The sequence below is a fragment of the Sapajus apella genome, unplaced genomic scaffold, assembly GCF_009761245.1.
Source record: "Sapajus apella isolate SASKATOON/1434 unplaced genomic scaffold, GSC_monkey_1.0 scaffold39, whole genome shotgun sequence".
In the NCBI taxonomy this organism is placed as follows: domain Eukaryota; kingdom Metazoa; phylum Chordata; class Mammalia; order Primates; family Cebidae; genus Sapajus; species Sapajus apella.
The window spans coordinates 11836093-11852705 of NW_022436979.1; positions in this window are offsets into that span (position 1 = coordinate 11836093).

Sequence of the window (16613 nt, forward strand, 5' to 3'; positions counted from 1 at the left end):
GGCTGTCTACCTGGTATCCAGGTTCTTCAAAGAGAGACCTCATGCGGTGATCCCCCAGGCTGAGGATGTAGTTGCAGAAAACACCTGAGTTGTTTATAGTACCCTTAACTCAGACAGCATTGCTCTCTTCTCCGTGTAAAGTTTAACTCTTGGATTTATGCCGTTTGCCACTGAAGAAGTCTTATTATTTTATCAATTTTTAATATGTTTATTTAGCTAATACGCTTGATTATTTGATCTCATTTATAAATATTGGAAAAGAAGTACTTAGTTCTTAGAATGATGGCGGGAAGCAGAATCACATGGCTTTTCCAAAGGTGCGTATGTAGTTTCTTCTTCTTCATCCCAGGTACATTCTTTACAGTAAAATCAGCCTCAATGAAATACTAGTAATTGGGTAAATAATATGGTACAGTGTGACTAAAAATCTTACTCTGAAAATCAACAAGGCGTCAATGAGGCAAAGGGGCAGAAGTAAAGAGATGTTTTACACACTTTATTTATATGAGCACACAAATTTCTCTAAGAATGTTATGTGTGCAATATCAGTAGTCTCTTATAAAGATAGTAAAGATGAAGCTTAGAAGTTGTCTATGGTCATACTGCCAGCAAATGATACAGCCAGAATTAAAGTCCAAGTTTCATCTGACATCAACAGTCCCACTTTTAGCCACTGGAGCACTGTTATCTTATCCATGAGCAATGGAGTCTCATTATGAAAACATATGACTTCTGATTTTGTCATGAGTAGTCCATAGCAATTCAAAATACAGCAGTGGGAAAGAAGTCCCATCAAGGAAGGAAAATTCTATGGCATTTAACCTTTATAAATAACCAAGTAGTTCTGAATCTGCCAATTCCTCCCTGGGAGGTAAACACCAGAATGTCTGAAATCAGTATCCTTGATGCCTTGAGTGGCAGCATGCTGCAATAGACTTGTTTTCAAAATGGGTAATTCAGTGGGTTAGTAGAAAGAGATTAGCTGTTAGAACCAACTTGCAATAGGTTTTAATTTCATACGAGCTCTTATTGGCTGTGCCAAGACGCCAAGATGGGGAAGTCCATTTATCTGAAGGGATTTAGACATTTTTAAGATAAAAATAATATTTGTATTTTGCACTTACAAAGAATACAAATACATAAAGCACAGAATGAGTATTCAATGATTGATACAATTTTTTGTTTTTTTTTATTTTTATCATCAATTGGCTTTGAATTAAATAAATCTGTGGGAGGGAGATCTTCCTTATTCCATTCACATGGAATTTACAAGGATATTGACAAGAACTTGAATTATTTCTGAGAGATTGTTTGTGAATATAAATGAATATGTATGTATATATGTTTAAGTGAATATATATATGCATACATATTTAGGAATATATACAGGAACATATATGACATTTTATGATATGATAATTATATATAAAATATAAGTATATATACTATATACATAGTATATATTTATATATTATGTGTAGAGAGACAGAAGCCCACCCTCTGGGGGCATCAGCAGCAAGGCTGCTGTTAGCTTTGGATGAACTCCAAGAGAAGTGAATAGGGGAATGTGTATATCTCTGAGAAGAGCAGTAGGGCCTAGCGACAGATAACCAGCTTTCACTGACCTTGCTGCAAGATAGTTGCTGGCTGAGGTATGTTAACTGAAGTACGAGAATTATAACCACAGGCTGTTCTGGGTAACTGCACCCTCTCTCTGCTATGTGCTTTGTGAACATATAAAATAAAGTACTCGGAGACAGGATAGGTGCCTCGTGTGCCGGGCTAAAGGCCTTAGACCTTTCCCTGATGACTGGAGAAGATTTATCAAAGGGTTTGCCTTGGTGAGTGCCAGTAAATAATCTATGTCTTCAAAAGATCTCTGGTGGCAAGAAGCAGCATAGACTGAAAGAAAGTGAAGTGAAGACACTGGATGATCAGTTTAGGATCACTATAATTGAAGCTCCAATGAGGATTGTATGGGTGATGAAAGTGAGAAGAAACATCATAAACATACTCTCAAAAGATAAATTCAGAGGAATTTGGATAGCAATTAGAAGCAGAGAATGACAGAGTGAAGGACATTTAGAAACCAAATTATATTTACTATCTTTCTGTCTTGAGGATCTAATTGGATGACAGTTCCAACAAATAACATGGAATTTGGGGAAAATGCAATTTTGTAAGTAGATGAAAAATTTAATGGTATCCATGATGATGTTCTTGAATGACTGAGATGTTTGTCTGCAATATGTGATCTCAGCTGAATACATTTAAAAGTGATCTAATAGGATTCAGAAAATTCTGGCTCTCTGACCCGTAGTACTCCATGTGTGAAGATTTAATTCTACTTCTCAATCTCTGTTGTAAAATGTGTGAACTACTACCTCAGGAATCTGGAACCCCTGCATTCCTGGCTCACGTTCAAGAGTTTTAAAGTTGAAGCTATTTTTTCTTCATGCAAAGGAGAAAACTGATATTTGAGAAAGAAAACTTAAGCACAAGGACTGGATTATCTATCACCTCTCAAATGATTGTAAATTCTACTATAATATCAAGTTGGATTATCAAAATGCTTACTTGACTGGCTCAAACCTCTGCAGAAATGTTCAGAGAAATGCCTTCATTGCATTATATTTAATGTTATGTCCTTGGCTTTTATGAGGTATAGATTCAATGAGTGGACATATGAAGAATGTTTCTAGCATTGCTGATGAGTTGCTGTTGAAGACCCTGCCATTATTCTGTTCATTATTGCTCATCTTTGAACACAGGGAACTTATTACTTCTAGAATTTATCATTGAAAAACTTTAATTCCTTTGAAAAACAGTAGGTTTGATACTTTGGTCAGAATATGGAAAGTATAGAATTCAATTTGTTTTTGCCTGAATTCTCAGAGTTGGACTATGAGCAAAAGCAATAATCCTATATAGTCTAAATTAAACTTAACTAAAGCTCCGCAACTATACCTGCCTGTTTCATACAGTTTCCATTATTCTGGATTTAAAAATCATTTTAACTACCTATTTTCTTTATAATGAAATGTTTTAAAGTATTTTGAAAGTACTTGGGTCATAAATCATGTATGAATAAATTATTTAAAATTCCATAGTGGTGTATTTGCTTAGAAGTAATCATACCAATATTTTATTTCAGTATTTTCTACCTCAAACTTTAAGACAATTTGTGAAAAGTATATTGAAATACTTTTATTCAGAATTCTGATGTTGAAAGAGTTTTCATTTTATTTGTTTCTTAATGACAAGATATATCATTCCATTAGATTTCTACTTTGCTTTCATTTGTTTTCCTACACTGAAAAAAAAGAACATCTTTTCTGAAAAGTTCTGAATGATGGTCTAGATTTTTTAACTACCTAAATAAACCTATATATAAGACTAGTGTATAATTTTTTCATTAAATTTCTACACACATATATTTGCTTTCATTTTTAAGCTGTATCTTTTAAAGCCTGTGAGATATGAAATGCCTTTTCTCTTCTTTGCCATATCATGAAAATCATTTCATTTTGCCTATAAAACTTAGTGGAAGTTAAGATTTGTTGTAGTGTTTCAATATATACAACTCTTTTAAAGACTTCAGAAAGCTTAGACCTGGGCCTAAGTTAAAGAAAAGTGCCAAGCAAGAAGATGCAGGAGGTGAAGTTTGCCCTGTGATTATAGCACCAGTAATCAAACAGAAAGTAATTACATAGAGGAGTTTCATTTATGAAGATAGTGGGCAAATGATGATAAGTTTTAGGGAGAAATATAAAGGATCTTAGAATGATGACTAGGTCTGGTAGGGCTACAATAACAAAATACTATAGACTGGCTGGCTTAAATAAAGGAAATTAATTTTCTCTCAGTTCTGGAGGCTACAAATCAACGACTGAGCTGCTCACCAGTATGGTTTCTGGTCAGGACTCTTCTTGGCTTGTAGATGCCCACCTTCTCATCGTGGCCTTAAATGTAGGTAGGGGGAGTGGTAGGGAAGAGAGAGAGCTCTATGGCCCCGTCTTCTTTTTATAGGGCCACTAGTCCTATTGCATTAGGGCATCACCCTTATGACCTGATTTATCCTTAATGATTTCCCTAAAGACCCTATATCTGAATACAGTCACATTGGGCATGAGGATTTCAAGATACGAATTTTAGGGAGACATAAATGAGTCCATAAAAAATGGTAAGAGGAGAAAAAAGAGTGAACATCACCTGATTCTCTTGTTTTGAGTTTCCTGCCGCCTTTGTGTTGTCAGGCTCAGACGTTTGCTTCCTAGCACAGAAGACTAAAGGGAGCCAATGAATCTAATGTGGAATAAACTGGGAACAGTTAAATTCTGCTATTTCTTAAAAGTAGAAACAAAATGAAATTGGCTTAATGAAGTTCACTGGATAATACATATTTTCGGTAAAAAATGCAGTACCTCAACTTTAAAATAAATCTGACTGAAATGTTTGCATTCATAATCACTACCACAAAGAATATTCAGAATCAAAATGAAAGTGCAGGTAAAAATGATGTATTCAAAATTTGAGACTCAAAACTTGGGAAGAACAAATCATGCTTATGGAACTCCTCATTAGGCTCAGTTTGTTTCTACTTTTTAAAAATAGCACCATTTAACTGTTTCCAGTTTATTCAATGTTGGATTCATTGGCATAATTTTCATTAGGATGATTATTTTTGTGAAAAATTTAGATATTTGTTGGTTGTTTCTTCACAGCATATCAATTTTTGTGAAATACTGCCATTGTAAATTTCTTTGGTGCCATTATTTTAACCAAATACAGATTCTATGGGTTAAAATGTACCAAGCCAAATAATTTCATAGTTTAATCTTCTCATTAATTTTTGGTCAATAGAAACTGTAATGTTTGCAAGCAATTTCACCCATTCTTATTTTGCTGTTGATATTATTATTTGTCCCAAATCTGGTTTTTTTCCAAGTCTTAAATTTGTATGTAGATTGCAATGTTACCCAGAAGAGTGACAACCATACAAAATTTTTCATAATTAGAGCAAATGGGAATATGTGACTGTTTTACTGTTTATGGGCAAGCTAAACTGGCAAAGTTTCAGAAGGCAATTTGGCTCCATCTATTTAATGTAAAAAATAAAAATAAATACCAGAAATGTGATTTTTGGGAATCTCTCTATAGTTCTGATACATAGGTTGGTAAAAACGTACAAGCAATATTATCCTTAATAGCACAAGTGCAGAAATAAATTAGTATCTGTCAGGCTCAGAAGAGAAAAATCAACTGGTCCATTTACCTCCTCTATGCTATTTAAGAAAGTAAAGGACTTGAGTTTTTCAAAACAACTTTTGTTCACCGAAAAGCGTATCTCTGATACTACATTGCTATGACACTGGGATTTATGGGTGTCATGTTCCCCACAGCAGCAACAAATATTTGTTTAAGTTTTAGTATGTACTATTTATTTATATGCATTTTCTCATGAGATCATCATCATAATGGCAACTGACACATACAACACGAAGATGTCAGGCGTTCTTCAAAGCACTTTGTATCTACTGATTCATTTTATCATCTCCACAAAGAAACTAAGGCACGGAGATATTAGTTTAGTTATCTAAGGTGATATAATTGGTAAACGGATTTAAGCACAGGCAGTCTCTGAGTATAGTGGTATGCTCTCAACCACTTTGCTGTGTTGCCTTAAAAAAAGGTCACACACCGCCTGGGTGCAGTGGTTCATGCATGTAATCCTGGCACTTTGGGAGGCCGAGGTGGGCAGATCACCTGAGATCGGGAGTTTGAGACCAGCCTGGACAACATGGTGAAACCGCATCTCTATGAAAAATACAAAAATTACATGTGCGTGGTGGCAGGTGCCTGTCATCTCAGCTACTCAGGAGGCCAAGGCAGGAGAATTGCTTGAACCCAGGAAGTGGAGATTGCAATGAACCAAATCATGAGACTTCACTCCAGCCTGGTCAACAAGAGCAAAACTCCGTCTCAAAATTAAATAAAAGTCACACACCACAAGCATACAGCATTCTAATAATCAAAGGAAAAGAAAAAGGGTGGCTACAATCTTCAAAGACTGGACGCATTGGGAATAGGAAGGAATGAATATCACCTTTGTGATGTACTGAAATGTGGCAGGCAGAATACAAGAGTCCAAACTCTTTTGACTGGTAGATTTTCATGTCTCTTGATTAGTGTAGCCTGAAGACAAAGACTATACAGATATGCCATGAGTTTCATTTAGGTGAAATATAAAGGCAAAATTACATAGTAGATTTAGATTGTATCATTTTGTGACATTTTCTAACAAGTAATAACTATTTCTTTTGATCTATTCTTCTACTGCAATTTTAGATATTCTTTAATAACAAAAAGTAAGATAATTGCATATAAACAAGAATCTTAATGCTAAATTATAGAACTACAGCACCTTAGCAGAGGTAATACGGTAAAAATGAAAAACAGGAAGGAGGATGACTTATGTTTATTCAGCGTTGTATACCCAGCACCTAGCACAGCGTTGATAGAATGAAATAGCTGAAATCAAGGACATTCATTGGGAAATGAGATATAAGGCCCATATATTGAAGAAGGAAAGCTTTCTTATCATCAAAAAGATTTCAGTGATACTAATTCCAAGTGAAATAGACAGATTTATCAGTGTCACCCCTGGCATATAGATTCTGGGTAAGAAACCAAAATTACTCTTAAGCTCATTGATCATAAGTTCAAAATAAAAAGTCCATCAAAGAAGAATTATTCGACATTGACGGATTAGGACTCTAATGTTCATTTGTTTTTCTATAAAGTTCCACTTCTCTTTAAAAGTCATTCAACAACTATATCCAGTAATAAATCTGAAAGTATTTATTAATCTGCATTGCATAAATCCCTAGGTCTATGAGGAAACTACAAATATAAATTTTTTTTATCACTGTTGAATAATTTACATTTAGCTATTAAACATTTAGATAAAAATTTTCTAACATGGACTTAGTTTCCACTTCACAAGAAAAAAATATATAAAACAATAATCTATCCCAGAACATATTTTGTCCTTATATATTGACATAATTTTACTCTCAGTAGCCTGTAAAGGTATTCACAAAAATGAAGGAAAGGTCTTTGCTTTATAGACCATAATTTATAATTTATAATAATTTCAAATGAATGAGAAATTAATCAGGTGCTTACTTTCTTTCTGATCTGCCTCTCATATCAATTTCTGTAGCCCAGGCCTAAGTCCGGCTTTAAGCTGTCCATATGAGCACAAATCTGGTTCTCAATGAAGCACAACATCTTTCTATAGCAGGAAAATCAGAGAAAACAGGCCTCTAAAGCTCTATGCAATCTGGCCTCTCAGCACCTTTTCAACATCTCTTCCACTGTCTTTGCCCCTCTTTTACTTCAGTTCAGCTATTCTGGCTGCCTTGCTCTTCCTCTAAGGTGCAGGACTTTATACACCTCACAGATTTCCACAGTCGAACTTGTAGAAGCAGAGAGTGATAGGGTGGTTGCCAAGGACTGGGGGTGAGGAATGGAAAGGGGGTGGTCAAAGTGTGCAAACTTTCAGTTCTAAGATGAATAAGTTCTGGGGATGTCATGTATAGCCCGGTGACTATATTTGATAATATTGTATTGTATACTTGAAATTTGCTAAGAGAGTATATCTTAAGTGTTCTCACTATGTGTGCACACACACACACACACACACAATGGCCACTTCAGGAGGTGATGGATGTGTTCATTGATTGTGGTCATCATTTCACAACATATGTGTCTATCAAATCACCATATAGTATACTTTAAATTTGTCAAGTTTTTATTTTTCAATTATACCTCAATAAAGCAGACAAAAACAGAAGCTTGGGATCTGATGATTGGATGTCTACATGTTTTGGAATCCAGTCACTGGTTTCCTATACCATGGTAGATTCCACTCTGCTTTACAGCACAGATGCCAGCTTTCTGGGTCACTAGGCATTTCTGTTTGCTCTCCAACCTGAATTTCTAAATCTTTTGACATTCCTGTCTACACTGCTCTGCCATGACCTTCAGGGGTTGCAGTGTACTTAGCCCCAGCTCCTGCTCCACATCCTCCTCTGCTTTACACTGCAAGAATTCTCATGCACCTGTAGGTGATTTGGCTCAGCTTCGACACTCTGCCTCTTTCCATCAGTGGACTATTGATGTGTGTTTGGGAAGACACTATAGCGTTTGTGATGTGGAGGAACAGTGATCACTTTGAGTTTTCCTTTTCTATCCTCACCTTATCCCACATACACAGGGACAGCTCTGTGGAAAATAACTGGTGAGTGGATGCAGATTTTATTTCTATTTGGGGTTCTAATTCATTGTAGAAAAATCCCACATGCAACCTTGAAGCATCCATTAAAGTTATGTGTGGATATTTTCTATGCAAATCTATGGCAGGTTTGTTCTTTCTCTCATCACTCCTCACTGGCTGAGTCCAGTCATATGCCTTATTTATTTCTGGATTTCAATTTACATAGGTTTCTTAACATCAACAATCTCTCATTATTTAAAAATTATGATTTTATTGCTTGGGCAGAATATTTTTGTTATACAGTGATGGTATTTTGGGAGTGTCTACCTTTTCACTGAAACCAAAAATACTCCATGGTAAAATTTTCATTTTCTCTTTGATGAATTCTCAGAGCAGTTTTGAAAAAAGTTGTTGCTATTAAAATTGGAAATAATTTTAATTCTTCTATATATAAAATGACATTCCAGCATGTGTATGGTAGATATTCCAGCATATGTATTTTCAGCTGAAAATACGGCAGTGGGTGACTTGCTTTTCTTTTCCAAATGACTTTACATGTTGTTAAATATGGTGACTTTAATGTCACCTTTTTTAGTGTTTACCCATTTTGCCTTGTGGCGCCCATTTATGTATTAAGCAGGTATAATGTGCTAAATAGTAGTTGTGAATTTTGCACACTTCATTAGTTTTAAATCTTTAAATTACATTATAGATGTGGACTAAGATTTGTGGAAGTTGCCACCAGATGGCAATTCTAACTGGAAAACATCCGTAGTAGCTAATTATGGCTCCTCAATATCATGGGGTAAAAAATCATTATAGCTCCAAGAAAATAAACACCTTTTTAAAATACAACAAATCATTAATAAATTACCTTTTATTAGAGGAATGTGAACTTGAAAATACCACAAAAATAAGAATTAAAATATATTTATTTGTATATTATCCTGATTATAAAATTATTTAAGGAGACAGAAAAAATACCTGTGAATGATTAAGAGGAGAAAAGTAATTACAGAAGTCAGAGAAAAATAAATTAGATTGGTCATGAGGTTAAATCACAAAATATATGAAGTGAGTTACTATGATCGTTTTACATAATGAGAAACAATTTCATCCCTGAGCTTCCTGGTTTTCCAGCTGTGTTGGCATGGTTTATACCTATAGTTAGAGTAGTAGAACTAACACACTACAGATTAGGTAATAGGGGAATTATTTTAATTGCTGGTGATTTGTTTCCCATAATATGTGATTCTTAAAATTTTCACTTCAAGTCGCTGAGTCATATGCTTTGTCTTGCATTAGTTCCAGATAACTATTGTTTGATCAATGACTCTTTGATGAGTATTGTCCGAGACAAGCTTCATTAATTCTTTAAACACTGACGACTCCCTAGAGTAGAGAGTCATTGGAGTATCAACTCTTTGACCTCAGGCCTCACCAGCCAAGGGTTGACTATCCATAGAAGATTCATCTCATGAGTTCTTGAAACAGACCATCAGCTGTGTTCTTTTCTGCATTCTTTCCACCCTCCCGATGCTTCCATTACATCTGCTTGAAGGCATCTAACCCACTCTCAATGGCACAGGATTAACATGAGAGTACCAATGATCACACAAGTATTGTATCTCCATGTTTTCCCGAAATTTGAAGTAATTAATCTGTCTGCAGTTGGCCTACAAGTGAAAAAAAAAATGCCATCTGTCTACATTCTACCACACACTCTGTCACCTCAGAGATCAAGATGTCCCCTCACAGTCCTTTGTGGTTTTACCCAAAGCTCTTCATGCTCTTTTTGCAGCCTCTCTTCCTTGGGTTTTAAACTTGAGAACATAGACTTTGATGAGGTCAAAAATCACATTTTTCTTCCTCTATATCCACTCTTCACCTATACATGTCAAGAATTTTCACAAAAATATCCTCTTCCACTCCCAAACCTAAACATATCTTAGAATCCAATTGATACATATTAATTCATCAATCCCTCCAACTCCTCCACGTAATCAGAAACATCTTGACAGTAGAATTTCCTCTAGAACAATCTGGGATAATATGCTTGCCTTTGAAAGCAAATTTGAAAGTCCAAATGCCAGCTTTTTTTGTTGGTTCTTGGAATTGTTCTTAAAAATATTTCTTCCAATCTAGTATGGAACTTATCACACTCTCTCTTTCATTCTGAATTTACTCTTTCAGATCAATCTGATTAATGCTCTTACACCACAACTCCTGTTGTGCTATCAATGAGGATTTACTTCTAAGGTAGGTTCTCAATACATTTTGAGTTTACTTAACTCAGCTACAGAACCCTTAAAACTACACTGCTATTCCGTTATCAGAAAGAGCTCTTATATTCAATTCCTTTTTTGAGCAACATTCCTCTGTGACTGATTCAAAATAGCTCATGCTAGCTTGTGATCCAAAACGCAATGATTGTAAACCAATATATAAAGACAGGTGTTTTAATAAGTACATTGTGGAACTAGTTACCTTCTTCTTCACAGGCTTAACAAAATGCCTGACATATACACTGGAAAAGCATAATGTGTTTCCTATTGGTCATTATGCATCATTCTCAAACACAACATGCAAATACATAGCATTCCTGGGAGCTAATGAAAATGAGTTCATGAGGGGGTTTCATGTATTGCTTATTTCTCTAGTTCAGAAACGCTAAGACTATCACTGCTTTTTATTGTGAGAAGTCTGTACAAAAATCAGTATTCTTTATTTTATCTTTTGACAACCTTAAGCCCTTAATAGCAAATCACACTTTTTCAAGTTTTATTATGGCAAAATCAGCTTTGTTTCTTTCTTTTTCCTTCAAAATTTTAAGATGATAAAATGAACGTAGTTCTGTTTAGGCAGTGAAAAAATAAACATTATGTTGAGCGGCACCCTGAAGATATTTCTTTTGTATTATAATGCTTTTTATCCACAGATGTTAGTTGAAAATTGATATAATGGTGTTTCTTGTAAGTCTAGTAAGTCTACCAGAAACAAAACAAAACAAAAAACATTTAACAAGTAGATTATATATAATTGTATGTGATAAATGAGCCTGGTGGAATTGTACTAAAAACCTGTAGGGAATAATTATCTGTCAGTGACACCTGCAGAGGAATTATAAGCAGCTGCAGAATTTGATTTTTGAACAAGAAAATAGAGAAAATTACTGCAAGATTGGTACTAAACATAGAGAAGTTAGACAACAGAATAAAATATAGAACAAGAAAGGAAGACTTAAAAAGGATTTTAATCCAGAGATAAACTGTAACACAGTTAGAAATTTATTTTTTCATTATTATGGAAAAATGTACAGGACCAATTAGTGGAGAGTTAAGAAAAACATTCAGACTGAATTTCACACCCAACATGTGACTCACATTTAGGAATGTAGAAGTGTCTAAATTTAGAAAATGGTTTGTTAGGCACCGTGGTATAATAAAAAGCATGTGAGCTCTGCAGACATAGATGCCTCCATTCCCTGCTGTGTCTTCTACAAGATGTATGATCTTTGAAAGTTACTTGATATTTCTGATTATTTGTTTACCCAGTTCTGCAAACGGACAAATGAATTTGCATTGGTCTTATGCCTTGTACACCTTGATGCATTGTAGGTATCTAGAGCAAGTGATTTCTCATTTCCACCCTCTTTTTACTAATTTTGTAATTTCATAAAGCTTAATCAAGTGTGTGGGTATATTCAATTCTTATTATTCATAGTACTTAGGTTCTATAAAATTGCCATGAAAATGAATTAGGGAATACTAAACCGTTGCTCCTATGGGAAAAATAGAGGTAGGTTCCTGTAAGCCTCTTGTCACATTTTCATCAACTGATCAACACATATTTGTTTCTGTTTATACACCTTATTAATATATATTATGGAGTTATCATTTAATCCATAGCCAGCAGCACTACCACTCTTGCCCAAACAAAGCAGTTTAACACATGTATTTTCTCTGTAAGGCACATCATAGCCTTCTTGTATTTGGGAACAATAGACAGCATTTCAGCACTATACAGCTAGTGCTCGACTTACAACCACGATTGGGACTGGCAGACTGGTCATAACACGATTTGGTCATAAGTTGAGTAGGCTATATGTACAGTTGAAATGGTGCACGCGGAGATGGTAGTGCTGCTGGAAGCTGGTCCACACTGTCGTACGCCCAGCTGGGCAACGTTTCCGCTGCCAGACATGGAGCAGTTGTGGCTAGCAATTGTGGTCGTAAAGCCGAATGGTTGTAAGTTGCATAGGTGGTAAGTCGATCAATACCTGTACTTGGGGGACATAGTAAAAAGACAAATCACCAATAAAAAGCACAAAAATGAGAAAACTGTGGCCCCAGGTGTGCTATAGTAAATGCACTTACTTACAGCATGAGAGCTGAAACAAGAGGCAGAACAAGGCCTTGTCTATCCTCAGCTGGGCATGTGCTCACTGGGTGACTCACGTTTTCACAGCCTAGTCCATGCAATGGTCTGAATGTTTGTGTTCCCCCAAAATTCCAAAATTTACATCTTGGACCAAGTGAGGATAATACAAGAAAGCAGGACCTCACCAGACCCTAAATCTGCTGGCTCATTGAGCTTTACCTTACCAGTATCCAGAACTGCAAAAGAAAAGAAATTTTGCTTATAAGCTCTCCAGTTTATGACATTTTGTTATAGAAGCCTGAATGGACTAAGGCACACGTGTCCTCAAATGACCATAAAATTGCTGCAAATCTTCATTTTGGGGTTACAAATAAATTTAAGCAAGTAGGCAAATCCACACACATATGATCTGTGAATAATGAGACTAGCACTAAAGACTTAAACTACGTTAATGATTAAAACATAGTCTCTGTTTTCCATAAATTTATTCATCTACCGTATTTTTTCTTAATTTATTCATATACTATATATGTATGTTTTTCTCAAATGAGAAAACCATAAAGGAAAAAAAAAAGGAAAGCATTTGGTATTCTAGTTCTTAGATAGATAGATAGATAGATAGACAGATTCATTCGTTTATATTATTGTTGAAGGTCTCCTAGCTGAAAAATGGGCTCAGACGCATCAAAACACAGATAGTCTATAGTATACAGCCTTTCAAATATATGGTGACTATCACTTTAATTGAGAATAATGGTTGGAACTTTCAGAAATCTTCTGAAATCAATCTTACTAATATGAGAGTAATTTAAGAAAGTTTTAATACTGGCAATTGCAGAAAAATAATTGAAAATTAAATTACATCCACAGGAAAATATGGAATCCCTACTGAGACACCAACATTGAGAAAATTAGCATGTTGAAACGGAGACAAAAAGAATAAATTATTTCCTCTCTGTAGGGAGTGAAAACCCTTTGGTTTTGGATTGTATGCTGAGTGTAAGTTGGAGTATTTCTGGTGTAAGCACATGCCATGAGACCATTATGGGATACAATGTTGTCCTGAACCACCGTGTGTGCCACTCTCCTTGAAACTATCTCGCCTGAGTATTCTCTAATATTTTTCTACAATGGAATCATTTAGAATAATTTGATTGCTAAGGAAATTAACCTGCTCAGTGGTTCTTTACCTAAGCAGCCTCTATAGGGCAGTGTCTTAGTGAAGTGGATAAAAGTTTGGCAGCTCCACTACTGAGGGTCCCTATACTTGAAAGAAGAAGAAAAACAAAGTTTCAGCATCCCCTTCCTACCTCCCTCAGTCTGCTTAAATGCCTTCATCAGTGCTGTAATGAAACTCATATACCTCCTCTGTTGCACTTTTTATTTTTTTCTCACTCTATACTGTACTTCACTGTCTATTGTCCACTTGTCTGCTTTCCCATATATTAATAAATTCCATGAAAACAGATATGATGTTTTATTCATTGATGTAGTTTAAGTCTTTAGCACCGTGTTCAATGTATTGAAAGTTCCCAAAGACGTTTGTTAAATGAAGGTGGGATGAGATCTAAAAAGAATCAGGCATAGGGCGGGAGACGAAAAGACATGAATCCTTTTGCAACAATCGCTTGAGAGAATCTCATGGCTGTCATGCAGAGAGTAGAGAGCATCTGTTTCCATGGATGTTGTAAGGTTGGCCTGCCCTCCTTTCCATCTGCCCTTCAGTGACACCATCTGTACGCAATTTTTATTCAAAATCAGCATTACTTCTGCATCATTATATTTATATGAAATCTGGTTTCTGAAATATCTATTTTTATTCCCTTTCCTTGATAGAGGGACAAATGCTAAGGGTGATAAATTTTACTAGACTCATGGGATGATCATTATCACTAGTTTTACTGAAATCCAATAGGCCAAAATGGATATTTTCTCAGCCAGTTGACAATCTTTAACCTGCCTGAGTAAGATGAACTGCTCTACAGGGATTGCTTAGGTAAAGAACCACTGAACAGGTTAATTCCCTTAGCAATCAAATCATTCTGGATGATTCCATTGTAGAAAAATATCAGAGACTGACTCAGGCAAGATCATTTCAAGAAAGTGGCATACGACAGTTCAGAACAGTACATCCCATAATGGTCTCCTGGGATGTGGCAACAGCAGAAATATTTTAACATACTCATCAGCCTACAATCTAATACATTGGTACATAGATTTCTTTTGTTCTAAAAGGTAAAGACAAGCTTCTTTCTTTCTCTCTTTCTTTTATGAAAAGGAAATTCACACTTCTGTAAAGACCTGGTATATTGGACAAAAGAAATATTTGCTCATTTTTTTTTATAGAAAACACATCACAACTTCTCTTTTTTACTGTAGAAACTTTAATCAAAAGTTTTATTGAGATGTTGAAAATAAGCATACAATTTTTGTAAAGATCTTTTTTCATTAACTTGAATCCACTTTAAACAGAATAAATTATCATCTCATCTAAACAAAAGAAAATAATTAAAAATTTTATGATTATGTAATTGCTCATGGTACAAATGAAATTAATTCTCTAATGAAAGTCAAGTATTAGGGTGGCTTAAACATTTCATCCCAAGGATAAAATGGATACATCAGATTTATGCTACTGTTCATAACAAATACATTCTATTTCTAACTATGTGTTTTACATGATAATTTTCAAACTATATTTATGGATAAATTTTGGGTGACTTGGTAAAAAGAATTATACTCTCTTAAGTTTCTTTGTATTGGAAATGGAAAGAGTATTTTTTTATGTCTGAGAAATAAGAGACAAGCTAAAAGAAAGGAAAGAGAGAAAACAACTGGGGGACAAAAGGAAGGGCAGATAGACTAGGATGCTTGGTAGCCAGTGGTGGTGAGAATGCTCAGCTGGTTATGAAGCTGGAAGGACATTTAGACACAGAAACTGTACCTTTCAGTTGTTCACTCTGCAGTGTAGAAGAATACTATTCACCTGTACACCAATTGCTTTTCTGCTGGATTCTATGAACGTGGTGTGTGACTGGATTCGTGTATGCATTTAGTGTAGTGCCACAACAAGACAAATGTGGAATGTTTCCAAAGGGATTATTAAGGAGCTAAACACCTTGAATATTATTCAGCATATTCAATCTCAGTATTATTCAAAAAAAAGATTTATATCACAGTAAATTACAATGTGCAACTTAAATTGACAGTTAAATGGTTAATGTCACTCTGACACAATTTCTAGTTTATCCAAATATGTACATATATATCATACACAAACACCTTCACCTAAACACACACACACACTTTTGAAGTTATAAATTTCTTTCTAAACTCTTCTTTGGGTGTATTTTAGATAATTTTATTATTTTGTTTGTTCAGTTTAAATATTTTACAATTTCTCTAATATTTTTGACTCATATATGAGTCATATTTGAGGATTTCCCAAATTACCCTGTATTTCTGATTACTAAGTAAATTTCCCTGTATTGTTTTATTCCTGTTTCATTTTTTCACCCTTGTATTATGGCACAGAAGATGACCCTTGTGAAAGTTTGCATGCTTTTGAAGAAAAAATAGTGTATTGTGTTGTGCTGGGTGTAATTTTCTGTAATTATCAATTAGGTGAAATTGGTTAAGAGGGGCCAGCAGTGGAAGTTGGTCTGGATGGGGCGGGATTGAAAAGGAGCATAAGGAAAATTTATGAGGTTAAAAAATGCTCTATATCTTGATGGTGATGTATTTTATCACAGTGAATTATATTTCAGTACAGGGATTTAAAACAAAAAGCGAATCGCCCTCCAGCTACGGCTTCATTTTTTGGTAATTCTTAACATGAAACACTTCAAAATACTTGTCCACACTCATTGTTTCTACTTTCTCTTCTCTTATGCTTTCTAATATTGCCATAAATCAGACTTTTACCTCCACCACAACACTGTACTATTTCAAG